We start from the raw sequence: 13,566 nt of genomic DNA on the forward strand, positions 1-13,566 counted from the left end.
AGCTATGTGCACTCCCATGTTTACTGCAGCACTACTCACAACAGCCAAATGTCCAACATCAGGTTAATGGATAAAGAAAATGTGGTGTATATACACACCATGAAATACTATTCAGCCATAAAAAAGAATCAAATCCTGTCATTTGTGGAAACATGAATGGAACTGGAGGACATTTCGTTAGGTGAAATAAGTCAGGAACAGAAAGTTAAACACTGCATGTTCTCACTCCTTTGTGGAAGCTAAAACAAGAATGATCTCATACAAATGACAGTAGAAAGAGTCTGGGAAGGGTAGAGAAAGGGAGATATTTGTTAAAGGATACAAAATTACAGCTAGATAGGAGTAACAAATTCTAGTGTTCTACAGCATTACAGGATGACTACAGCTAATAATAATATGCTATAGAGCAGAGGTGTCCAATCTGTCGGCTTCCTTGGGCCATATTGGAAGAAGAATTGTCTTGGGCCACACATAAAATACAATAACACTAATGAGAGCTGATGAGCACACAAAAAAAATCACAAAAAAAATCTCATAATGTTTTAAGAAAGTTTACAAATTTGTGTTGGGCCACATTCAAAGACATTCTGGGCTGCATGCAGCCCACGGGCCACAGACAAGCTTCTTATAGAGTTTCAAATAGCTAGAAGTATGACATTGAATGTACCTAACAAAAAGAAATGATAAATGTTTGAAATGATGGACATGCTAATTACCCTGATCTAATCACTGTACACCATATATATTGAAACATCATTACATGCCATAAATATGTATAATTATGATACGTCAACTTAAAAATACAGCACAGTATAGCTCTATTAAACACAGACTTAAAAACAAGAGGTATTACTAGAGACTAAGAGGGTTTCTCATAATGGTATATACTTAAACAAAAATGCACCTTCAAAATATACAAAACAAAATGAAAGCACAAGATGAAATTAATAAATTGGCCTTCATATACTTCTTCAATAACTGATTAACCAAACTGCAAAAACATCAGTAAAAAATGGAATATTTGAATAACATAATTAACTAACTTAAGCTAATAAACAGATATGAATCTCTGCAACCAATAACTTTCTTTTCAAGAAGTCATGGAACATTTATGAACAATGACTATGTACCAGGCCACAAAACAAGCATCAACAAATTTCAAATAACTGGAATCATGTAGACCACATTCTCTGGTCACCATGAATTAAAATAAAAAAAAATATTAAAAAGTTCTAGGAAAAAACATATAAATAAGTCATAACTCAAAGAAGAAATTATAATGAAAAATTTAAAAGCTTACGTGTGAACAATAACAAAATTATATATCAAAACTTGTGAAATAAAAACATTGCTGAAGCAATACTTAGAGAAAAATTTATAATCCAAAATGCATATATAGGAAAGAAGTGAAGCTGTAAATTAATGAATTAATCATATAAATTTAGGAGATTAGGGGGAAAAAAACCCAAGATGTAGTAGGAAAGAAATAATAAAGATGAGAACAGAGATTAATAAATAGAAACAATGATAGGATAGAGAAGACAAAGCCAAAAGTTGGTCCTTTGGAAAGTCTGAAAAGAACAAGTAAAAACTCTGGAGAGACTGGCCAAGAGGCAAAGAAGACACTAAGTCAGGGCGGGGTGGTGCAGGGGTCGGCGGTGGGCAGTGGTGGACAGCAGGAAGTGTTCGCTGCCTCTGCAGGCTTCCTTATCCCACTACATACAAGAGACTTGGGTGTTGCACTCCAGTAGAAAATCTCACCTTCAAGTGCTCTTGACTAAACATGCAGAGCACATCCCTCTGCCTCCTTCCATGCACCTCCCATGATCCCACTTTTTCTGGCCATGTTTCCAACTTTTGGGGAAGCAATTTTAACCATCTTTCAGATTTGCAAAAAATGTTTGGTCTTCTGGTTTTCATTCTCTTTGTTGTTTTCGGTTCATTTATAACAGAGAAAGGGAAAATGTCAGCATTGCATCCCCATCCACCATCAGCAGCAGCCTAAGGGAAAAGAAGCCCAAGCAGAAAATGGGTGGTGGCAGGGGCAGTGGAAAGAACATGCATCAGGTACCTGGAACCTGCAAAAGGAAGGATTCAGACCTGGGAGCATGAAGGAGCCTTTAGGGGATCTCAGCAACATTCCAGAACCAGACTGCAAGATCTGCAGTTCTAGGAGAGGCACCTGACCTTCACTGGACCACAGAGCTGAAAAATTGATTGGTGGGCTTCTAAAAGACTTTGAACAAGGATTAAAACAATTAAAACAGCATTTCTGATTTTTCTTATAATTAGCTGTAAAAGAAAGATACTCATCTCAAACATAATACTATTTACGTATCAGTCTAGTAAATCAAAATCCCTAATGATTAATAAATTGTTTCTCAGAAGAAACAAAACAACAAAACCATATTCATATAACACAAACACAAAAGCAGCACCTGCCATATTTCCTGAGGCTGGAGCTACATGGATAAAATGAAATGATGTTGGAGACAGAGGTTTTCAAGAGGGAGTCAGAAAGAGGTTTTAGGAACTGGAAGTACTGCTTACACAGATTTGGATCTCTTCAGCTTAAGAAAAAAAAAAAAAAAAGCCATCATGTAAAGAGGCTTGGGTATTTTTCTTTTCCCCAAAGATTTCACCAGAATCCTGTCATCTGGGCTTGCCAGCCTAGAAAATGACTCAATACACTTTGAGATAGTTACATTTCATACCAAAAAGAGAGAATCATATCGCAGGACAGTTACCTGAGCCACCAGGATTCAGTGTCAGAAGATTATTTGAGGCTTTTGGCAAATAGTCACATTAGATCCCGAGGTCATGGGCACCTGTTTTCCAGGCACTCACCCTTCCTGGGGCACACACGTCTTGCATTCTCTTCCCCAGTGTCAGCTCAGTAAGATTAAACTGTCAGCCCACAGCATGGATTTGTGTATCCCAGCTGCAGATCACACATCTGTCTCATCAGTGGTATCACATTGTAAACCATAGGCACAAAATGGAATTCCATACAGTGTTTTTTCTTGCCCCAGATGATGATATATAAATATACACAGAAAATTTAACTCAATTATCTAGGGAAGGTAATGATTGAATAAAAAACGAAAAACAATTTTCTGGATGCCTTTAGGCACACAGTTTCATAAACTTCCTTTACTTTCCCTGCAGAAATGCAGAATTCATCCTTAGCGTAAGTTGGAAGTGGGTGAGGTTTCTTTTAGTAAATCATCCAGCCCATCCCCCAACCAAGTCCACCTATCAGCCATTTCCTCACTAACCTCTGGTAGTGTCACACTGTTCTGGTCTTCCTGTCACTAGCAATTGATCACATAAATTCATTCACATTAGGGTGTTACTGTAACATTGTTACTTTGGAGTTACCCCAACAAAAGTCTTCTAAATTTTAACAGAAGAGAAGACAAAAAGGAATAATCGTCCAATGGTAGAATCTACCCCCCAGGATGGGGGAGACAGGGGCAGAGCTGGACAGAGGTGCTTTCCTGGTTCTCCCCAACAGGTGCTTACTTCCTCTTGTAGTCTGTCCTCATTAAAGGCACTACTAAATAACTGACCATTTAAACTCTTACCAGTTCTCCCCAGTTAGGTAATTTTTTTTTTTTTTTTTTTTTTTTGAGATGGAGTTTCACTCTTGTTGCCCAGGCTGGAGTGCAATGGCTCAGTCTTGGCTCACTGCGACCTCAGCTTCCTGGGTTCAAGCAATTCTCCTGCCTCAGGCTCCTAAGTAGCTGGGATTACAGGCATGCACCACCATGCTCAGTTAATTTTTTGTATTTAGTAGAAACGAGGTTTCACCATGTTGGTCAGGCTGGTCTCGAACTTCTGACCTCAGGTGATCCACCCGCCTCGGCCTCCCAAAGTGCTGGGATTACAGGCATGAGCCACTGTGCCCAGCCAGTAAATATTTATATAAGGTTTATGATATATTTATGTATAATCATTTATATGATGCAATATTCAAAATGAAAAGGTCAAAAACCTCTGAGCTTCCTATTTGAACTTTAGGGTATTTATATATACACAAAAATATATATCTATATGTTTTCTCCTTTAACATCTTTGTTCTTCCTTCTGTAGTATTATCTCTTTAACGTGACAGATACTATCCATCTACATTGCTATAGCAATTTAAATTAGTATTGTCACTTTGGGGAGTAATTTGGCATCAAATGGTCAAATTCAAAGTTTACATAAAATAAGACCCTGCAACTTCACTTCTAGGCATATATCTTCAAGAGTTTCTTGTACATGTGCATAAATAAATTTCAAGGATGTTTACTGAATGCATCTATGCAATATCCCCCAAAAATTAAAGAAACAATCAAAAGTCTATCATAGAAAAACACATTTAAAAAACATGTTATTTCATATGATGGAAAGGTATTTAGTAGTTAAAAATATGAACATGATCTGGGTAAAACAACTTAACTATTCTTTCAAAAACACCAAGTAATAAATGCAAGTTACAGAATGCACAGGAAATAAAAAGCAACCTCCATGGATAACTCTATAGTGAAGTTGGCCATGAAGAGCCAATAAATGTGCAGATACATTCTGCCTCACCAGTAGAGAAAGGTGAAATAAAAAGCAAGGTTCTGGGGTTCTTCTTTTTGCCCAAGAAACTAGCATTGTTATTTAATAATCATACTTATCAAGGGCAAGGCATGGGAATTTGGCATACTCGTATACTACTAATGGCAAGATAAATTTATAAACTTTTCTGGAGGGTTATTTGAAAATATATATCAAAAGCTTAAAGTAAACTAACTTTGACAAAGTACTTCATCTCAAAAAAACAAAGAATGTCTACAAAGTTGAAGTTAATAAAAGCCTAAAGTGCCTAGTGTCTTAAAAGAATGGTTTCATTGAACAAATTATGGTATATAGATTAAACAGATTATTTGAAGGATGAAAGTAATGACAGAAGAATGAATACTGGCATTAAAGTTGCTGACATGTTGTTTTTTAAAATATTACTTTATTAAAAAAAAAATTCATATGGTCCATATTATTCAAGGATACTTGTTACCAGAGAAAAGTCAGTTAAAGTGAATCCACTTAAAATATCAAAGTAAATAAAGGGAAATAAAGTTTTGATTAGTATTACCTTTTAAGGGAGAAAAAACAAGAAGATACATTTTATTTAATGTTTTAGCAAATTTTGATATACAACTTTACACTAGTTCTTAGAACCACACTATCCAGCACATGTGGCTACTGAACACTTGAAATGTGACTAGTCCAGTTGAAATGTGTTGTGGGTATAAAATACATTCTAGATTCCAAAGACTTAGTATAGAAAAAAGAATGTCACACACTCCATTGATAATTTTATATTGATTATATCTTGAAATGTATACAAAAGTATATTTGATATACTGAATTAAATTAAATATATTATTAAAATTAGTTCCACCATTTTTAAAAACATTTTTAATGTGCCCATGAGAAGAGTTTAAACTACATGTACTCCTAGCATTATATTTCTGGTGGAAAATGTTACCTTAAAATAAATCATGTTTTCATATTTGGGGCATAAATTTCCCAGCAAACTTAAAGAGTACAAAACATTCTTCAATGAGCATTTGACATTTTTGACAAGCTCAGAAAGAGTATCACTTTTGAGAAAAATTATTTGAGGATCGGCATCAAAAAGACCTCTGCCTATTTTGTCATTCAACTCATTCTCTTCTGGAGCATACAGATACTGTCTCTTTTTTCGATCCTTACCATGTTTAAGGCTGTCAGCAATCAATGTGTTCAACAACGAGCAAATGTTTTCTGCAGATTGTCAACCTAGTTTCATCAATTTCACGAAGTTCTCCATCTTTTGCAAGATTTGCAATTCTACTCTACAATGAATTTGTACTATCATGTCCAATAAAATCCTATATAACTGAGGAGCAACTGGCCCATAAAGAAAATGATGCTTAGTAGACAGACACTCATTAGTACTATGTTAAGACATCAGAATGGGAACCTCCATATAAGTGGACAGACAGTCCATTAATGAATGTTTTCATGTGATGATGTGAAGGCTGTTATCATTATGAAGGCTTAATAACTAGTGAGATTCAGAAAATGAATATTTTATAAGGTTTGCATCTATGTATACAATATCAAATGACCTCTGGAAAAAAATATATAAAAATTTCAAAAGCGACTAAGTGGTGGGAATATAGGTGATTTTTACTTTTTTCTTTCTGTTTGCCTATATTTCTATAAGTACATTTTATATTAACACATTTAGTTTAATTTAATTTCAAACGCCAGGTCAAATCCCACATTCCCCATTAGCCACTCCATTTGGGCAGGCGTCCCCCTAGTGAATCCTCCTCCTCAGGACTCCAAATCAATGCTCTTTGATAATTTATTACTAACTACATTGTATAGTTATGATAATAACGAATACTTATGTGCCAGGCACTGTTCAGAGTGCTTCATATTTATTTGCCTTTGTAAACTCTTCAGTTAGTCTGATCTTTCTTCAAGACACTGATCCTCAAGTAAGAGAAGAAAGAAAAATACCTACGAGGGGAGTTTACCCTCAGGATAGGGTGTCAGTATGATTTGAAAAGGCAAATTCAACATTAAAATATAATTTTACGCTTGAAAATATAATGTTTTCATAATACAAACTTTGGAAGGAAAACAAAATGAATTGACATTATAGCTAATAATTCAACTTTGTTAAAGAGGATATAAAAAATATGATAAACATTTAACATAAGCATAATTGAAAAAAACAAACACTATTAGAATACCAAAAGTATACAATTCCTTAACACGTTAAAGCATATCTACCACAAGCCTAAAGTAACCATCATACTCTTGGTGAATATTTAAAAGCATTATCAAAGTCATACCAGACTAGGAGGTCCACTATCACCATTATTACTCTACATTATGCCAGAGGCCCTAGGCAGTGTAATATGCAAAGGAAAAAAATATATAAAGTTTTAAAACAGAAAAAACAAAACCACCATTACTTGTAGTACCTATGGCTTTCTACAGAACATCCAGAGAATCTACAAGCCAACAAAAACGCTAAATAGAAAATTAGAATACATAAAACCAGCCCCCTTACTATATACTGGCAATAACCAATTTTAAATATGTAGCTAGAGGAGACATGATCCCATTCACAAGAGCAATAAAACTTCTAAGGACTAATGAAGGGATACTAAGATGTGATGTATATATATGACGAAATACACCAATAAAAAGGAATGAAGCAATGATACGTTCAGCAACACAGATAACCTTGAAAACATTACACTAAGTGACAGAAGCCAGACACAAAATGCCACATACTATATTACCGTATGATTCCATTTATATGAAATATCCAGAATTGGCAAATGTATAGACTTAGACAGTAGATTGGTAAGGTTACCTAGGGCTGGGTGTGTGGTAGGATGTTTGGAGGGATGAGAACCGAGAAATGACTGCTAATGGGTACAGGATTTATTTTGCAGGGTTCAAAAATATTCTAAAATTAGATTGTGTTGATGGCTGTACACCCTGCAAATTTACTAAAAACACTGATTGTAAACTTTCAATGAGTGAATTGTATAGTATGTGACTTATACCTCAATAGAGCTGTTAATTGAAAAATGATAATGAAAACCTATAAGGTGCTTAATATAAGTTTCAGACCTTTATGGAGAATATTATAAAGTCTTGCAGAATGACCTAAAAGATAATGTATACCGATAGGCCATGTCCATGAAAGGAACATATCAATAGTGAAAAGATAAAAAGTCTCCTCTAATTAACCTTTAGATTCAATGTAAATTATAACAGGAATTTTCATAGGAAGGGATAGATCCTAAAATTCATGCTGAAGCCTAAAGCATCAAGAACAGCCAAGACAGTTTTAGGGGAAAAGGGTAAGAGAAGATTTATTATAAAGCTTTAATAATTAAATGAAATGGTATTAGCTCAGGAATCACAAAAAGATGAGTAGAACAGAGAGTCAAGAGACAGATCCAAGGATATAACAGAAATTAGCCTACGTCAGAGATGGCAACAAAATAAGTGAGAAAATAGGAAACTATTCATGAAATGATAATGGGGTAAATGGTTTTCAATATGGAAAACAATTACACCCCTGCCTCAACAACACAGATATATAAATTTCAGAGGAGTTCAAAGACCCAACTATGAAAAACAAAGTTTTGCCAGTAAAAAAAACCAATGGCAAGACACAAAAAAGAAAACTGTAAAACTATATTAAAACTATATATTAAAAAGATAATCTTTAAGGGAAATGCAAAGTAAAAGAGCAGTGAAATACATTCCATGCTTTTCAGATTAGCCCAAATCAAAACATCTGATTAATACCAGTCACAGCCAAAGATTTGGGAATACAAGGAACTCCAACACAATGCAGTAGGAGGGCAACCTGCCAAACCTAGGAGAGCTAAAATAACAGATGAATATTGATTTAAGCATACATATCCTACTACCCAGTTATTCGCCTTCTGAGGATATATGCCCAAGACACACTCTTGTACATTTCTACAAGATCTTGTCAAGGATATTCCTTGAAATATATTTAATAATAGCAAGAGATAGAAAAATCTTTTATCAATCAATATATAAACTGTGGCATATCAAAGGAATGCTAAGCTAAAATGAATCAACTAGATTTACAATGACCAATATACGTTATCAACACATGTAAAAAAGTGTTAGGTGAAAAAAAAAATCACAAAAAATAGATAAGACGGGTGTCCATAACATGGTGTTTTAAACACATAATAAAACTACACACTCTAGTAGGCACACTGAGTCCCAACATTGCAGGCTGAATGGAATTGACCCCAAGTTCTCATCTTTCACTGTCCTTCTTGCTTATGACAGACTTTTGTATTTACAGCAATTCCACACTTACACTTAAGTGGCTACATGTAAAGTGCTAGAGAAGATGCCAGGGAGGACAAAAGAATTACATATAAGACTCCCCTCCACCTTCTGGCCGCTGTAGAAGAGTACAACTCAGCTAGGGATGTTGTCTCAGGGACTCGGCTCTTAACCTTCACTCTGGCTTTCATAGTGTGTAAACGTAGAGTGTGTAACTTTCAAGGAGCAGTTCCTTTATCTATAAAATGGGAAAGCCATCCTCCTCCTATTGTGAAGAGTAAATAAATATAATTATAGTGTCCAGCACATGACAAACACTCAACACTCTTGGTGATTATGGGCATGGAAGCCACCAAATGAATACAATCTTCTAAACAGCATCTCAGTCATGCTGACAATAAAAACAAAAGGTGATGGATGGGAGAAGGGCACCAGCTGGGTCCATTTAGCCTTCTCCATATCTGGATACAATATCCCCACATCTCCTGGGTAACTTGGGCGTGCTCTGTGGGATGTTGGGACATATCTTCTAGCAACAGTAGTGTGGATGTTGGGACATGTCTTCTAGCAACAATACAGCCAGGCCTATATATTCTTCCAGGTTCAGCATGGACAGGGCTCTGTGAAAAGAGATACCAGCCTTTGGAATGAGAACTCCTTCCCTCAAACCTCTGAAGAGATTCTGGGGTAGGATGAGGTGACCTAAGCTTGCTTCTCAGTTAACCCTCTTTCAAATCACAAGGACATACCACCTTAACTCCATCTTACTGAGGAAAAGGCAACAGTGTCTCACCTCCAGCTCCCTCCAGCAAGCACCTGCCCCATCCCACGGGCCATCTTCATAAAGAGCTGGGATAGAGTTCTACCCATGGATATAGTAGTAGGGACCACACTAGGGATCTACTTGCTAGATATGGAAAATAGTAGTTGGAAATCATGTTCAGAGATACTGAGTTGTTGGATTTTATTCCTGGGATTCCTTTCTGAGAGCTTGGTAAAAGATGGTAGGTATTTCAGTTCTCCAGCCAACCTGGCGCCACCATGTGGCAACGACATCAACAGTTCATAAATCAGTCAGCTTTCAAATTCTGATTCTCTGTCAACTTTTTATCTTCGAGGAATTCAAAATATTTCATTTTTATGTATCAAATGAGAATCTATTCAGTTTTTCTTCATTCATATTTTAATATCACATAATTTCATATTTGCATTACTTTAATTCACTCTGCGAAAAAGCTCTTATGGGAACAAGCCAGCCTCCATTGACCAATGTCAGCACTGTTATATCTGGGATCAGGTTTGTTACACCACCAAATAACTAATGATCAGGGTGTGGTGGGACAACCAAATCACTCTTCACTCAGATTGTAAGGCTAAATTCTTCCTTCTATTTTTCTGTACTGGTTTAGGTATAACTACTCTTGGTTTGCATTTATTAAAAAGGAGGTAGAAAATCATCAGGAAGTGTCATTTTAGCTTGGGAACTAAAATAATAAAATAAATAACAATAGTAATAAAAATAAAACTAACCTGATAAAACTAAGCAGGATGATGGCTACCCTTGGAGGATAGTGCCTGTAGGTAGGGGTAATGGGAAGATTGGAAATATTCTGGTCTTAATCAGGGCACTGGTTACACAGGTGTGCTCAGTTGAGAAAATCCATTGAGTGTATCCTTCAGAACTGCACTATTTTCTGGAATTATACTTCAATAGACTGTTAAATTCACCAAGGTCTGATCAGTCATCTCCCTTTAACTTGGCTTTCAGACAAGAGTCTGTGCATACACAAAAATAATTCGAAGGCAAAATCAGGGGGAAGCCTTGTTTTCTACTGGGTATTTTTCAGCCATCGGGAATCCCTCTGGGGAGGGAGAAAGGAGACAGGACATAATTTATGCTACTGCTAGTTTAAATGACTGAGCTGAGTATGGCTAACACTTCATGTTCTCAAAAGTGAACAAATTCTGCAGCCAGATAACTCTCCCTTCTTCCACCATACACGCCGATGAAACCCAGACTACATAGAACACTGCACCACCAAGAGATACACACCATCTCTAGAGTCACACTTTGACTCCTCAGAGACAACACACACACAGAGCCTCCCCCCACTTTCCAGAAACAGTCCCACAGACACAGCTTTTGGCCCACAGAGACAGCTCGCAGATGGAGGTAGGGGTGGGTAATTAGGAGAGCTGCAGCTGCCCATGGCCAGGCAAAGGAACATGAGCAGGAAGATGGAAAGCAGTATGTTCAAAGTCTTGGTAAACTAAATTTCTCTAAAAAGAAGATTTTTAAATCTGCAAACAGGGTCCCAGATATTGCTGTAAAAAATTTTTAATTACCTCCATTTCCACCTATAGCCCCGGATGCCTTGAACCATCTTCCTTCGACTTTTTAATAAAACCCCAGTGCATTGCCACATTTATCATATCCTCTGAACGCCAAGTTCCTTGGTAAGATTGAAAGGCGGCGGGGATTATTCCATTTTATAAATGAAAAAGTTCAGGTTCAAAGATGCTGGTCAGTCATCACAAAACTAAGTAGTGATCTCATGGCTGAGTTTCAGAGTTGTGGTGGGGGAGGCTGAGTTGCAAGAGAGGCTAGGTGACCCTCTCCCCAGCCCAGAGCTCTGAGAAGCGCCCACAACACCACAGGCGGCCCCACTGGAGCCACCTCAAAGGATCTGGAGTAAAAGAATCACATCCGACGTCATTTACATACACCAAGACTGGCCAGCCCCCAGTCTCAGTCTTCCTCCCCTAAGAAAGTATCAGGAAAATCAACAAATCGAGATCATGGTCGGGGAGATGGAGAGCATGGAAATGAAGCCAGACTGAAGGCATTTTCTAGGAGCAGATAGGAGCCAACGTTAGCGAACCAAGCTCACAGCGTACTCGCTTCTCTTAGGAAGTCCCTAGGCCCAAACCGGTGTGTGCATTTAAGAGTTTTGGGATCCGTACTTATCCTTGGGGACAGTGCTTATTTGGAAAAAGAAAAGAGGAGCAGGGCGGATCTAAGAACAAATTCCCCTACCCTGCCAAGACGTCAGTAAATTAAGGAACAAGAAGGGGAGCAAGTGCTCCAAAAAAGCCTCAGGTCTTGGGGTTCCCACTACTGAATCTTTCCGCTCCACGCCTCCATCAGGAAGATTCCCCGCCGTTACCTCCAAATCTATGTAGAGCCCCCTGGGATTGGCTCCCTACCTTTTCAAGTCTGGCGGCTCTGGCGGAAAGGGAGTATGAGGAGGAATACTGGATGAAGCTGAAGTGATTGAAGTGATTGCCCCGCCAACAGCGCTCCCCTCCCCAGGCAGCCCGCAGGCGAGGGCCAGACGCAATCCACCTGTGTTCTAACTCTGAGCACCAGCTGTGACCTTGAACGAGTCCCTGATTAGCCCCGTTTTACAGAAATTAAGAGTTTGAAAGAGTCAGGTCCACCGAGCTGGGCTGCTGCGGGGCGCTTACCGGATGGTTTGAGGCGTCCCGCCTGTGCGCCCGCAGCGCAGTAGGTACGCGGTGAACCGCAGCCCAAGCGCTACGTGGCCAGCCGGGATCGGAAAACGCGAGGGAAACGCAGAGGCGAGCTCCCGCCCCAGCAGCGAGAGAAAGAGGCGACTGTGACTCCGCGATGATCCCTGAGCAAGTTCAAGTACCCCCGCCCTTCGTCCCTCCGCAGAGGCTGACTGGCCGCGCCTAGGGTTCCTGGCTCCGGACGCGCACGGGTTGCGGGGGAGCGTGAGAGACACCTCCACACCTTCACACACCCACCCCCGAAGTTGCGGCAATGTTGAGGGGAGAGTGGCGCAAAGCTGCCAGAGGAGAGAAGAGGGAGGCGGACGGTACTCACACGGGTTGGCTAGCCTGAAGCAGGTCTGTGACCGGGGTCATCGATGGCGGCCGGGCTCAGGCCACCGAGCCTCAGTGCGCCCAAGGCACCTGCCGCAGCGCGGCGCGTGTATTAGAGGCTGCCGGCGGCGAGGAAGGGGCGCGGGTCGGTCTGCGCGCTAAAGCTGGGCTGCAGCACCGCGGGGGCTCGGCTGCCAGAACTGCAGCCGCAGCGGGAGCCCGGGAACCCACAGGAGGCGGGAGCGCGGCGGCGGCGTTGGCAGCAGCGGCTGCGAGGGAGGCGCCGGCGCCGCAGGCTGCTAGGGCCAGCCTGGCCGCAGCCGCGGCCGACACCTGCTGGCCAGGCCGACAGCCAATCAGAGGCGCCCGGAGCGGGGGAGCGTGCGGAGGCGGGGCGGGGGCGCGTGCAGGGCACCCGGCGGGAGGGGCGGCCCGCGATCGCGCCTGCGCCGGGGCCAGGGGTGCCCGCCGGGCCGGTTCCTCCAGAGCACCCTGGGCGCGCGGGCGGCACGCGCCGGGATGGGCGGGGCGCACCGGGAGGAGGCGGGGCAGGGCTGCGCGCGCCCGGGGCGGGGACCCGCGCCCCTCCCGGGGCTCTTCCCTGCGGCGCAGTGCAGTATTGGGGCCGCGGTTCCGGAGCCCCCAGGTGCAACTCCAGGTCCTTCCCCGATTCGAAGTCAGGCTTTTCCTTTCCCCTGCCTCTGAGTCCTGGACCCTCAGTGACCGTAGAGTTCTGGGTCACCAGAATCCGGGGCCTGCCTGATTCTAAGACGTGGTGTGGCGCTCCTCCAAAGACAGCTCTTCCCCACTTCACAGTCCCTGGGTAATTAA

General features: G+C 40.5%; 1 protein-coding gene across 3 annotated transcripts in view; it reads right to left on the minus strand.

Moving 5' to 3' along the window:
* The window catches only part of MYRIP (myosin VIIA and Rab interacting protein), a 409,112-nt gene extending 396,065 nt beyond the window's left edge, over positions 1 to 13,047 (minus strand). For 2 of the 3 annotated variants that reach the window (XM_023231569.2, XM_023231568.2), the window contains exon 1: positions 12,737 to 13,047. The gene's annotated coding sequence lies outside the window, so the exon portion shown is untranslated. The remainder of the gene's footprint in view (positions 1 to 12,736) is intronic. The other variant, XM_023231570.1, reaches the window with a different exon arrangement.
* Positions 13,048 to 13,566: the final 519 nt, after the last annotated feature.

Source organism: Piliocolobus tephrosceles, chromosome 2, assembly GCF_002776525.5.
Source record: "Piliocolobus tephrosceles isolate RC106 chromosome 2, ASM277652v3, whole genome shotgun sequence".
NCBI lineage: Eukaryota > Metazoa > Chordata > Mammalia > Primates > Cercopithecidae > Piliocolobus > Piliocolobus tephrosceles.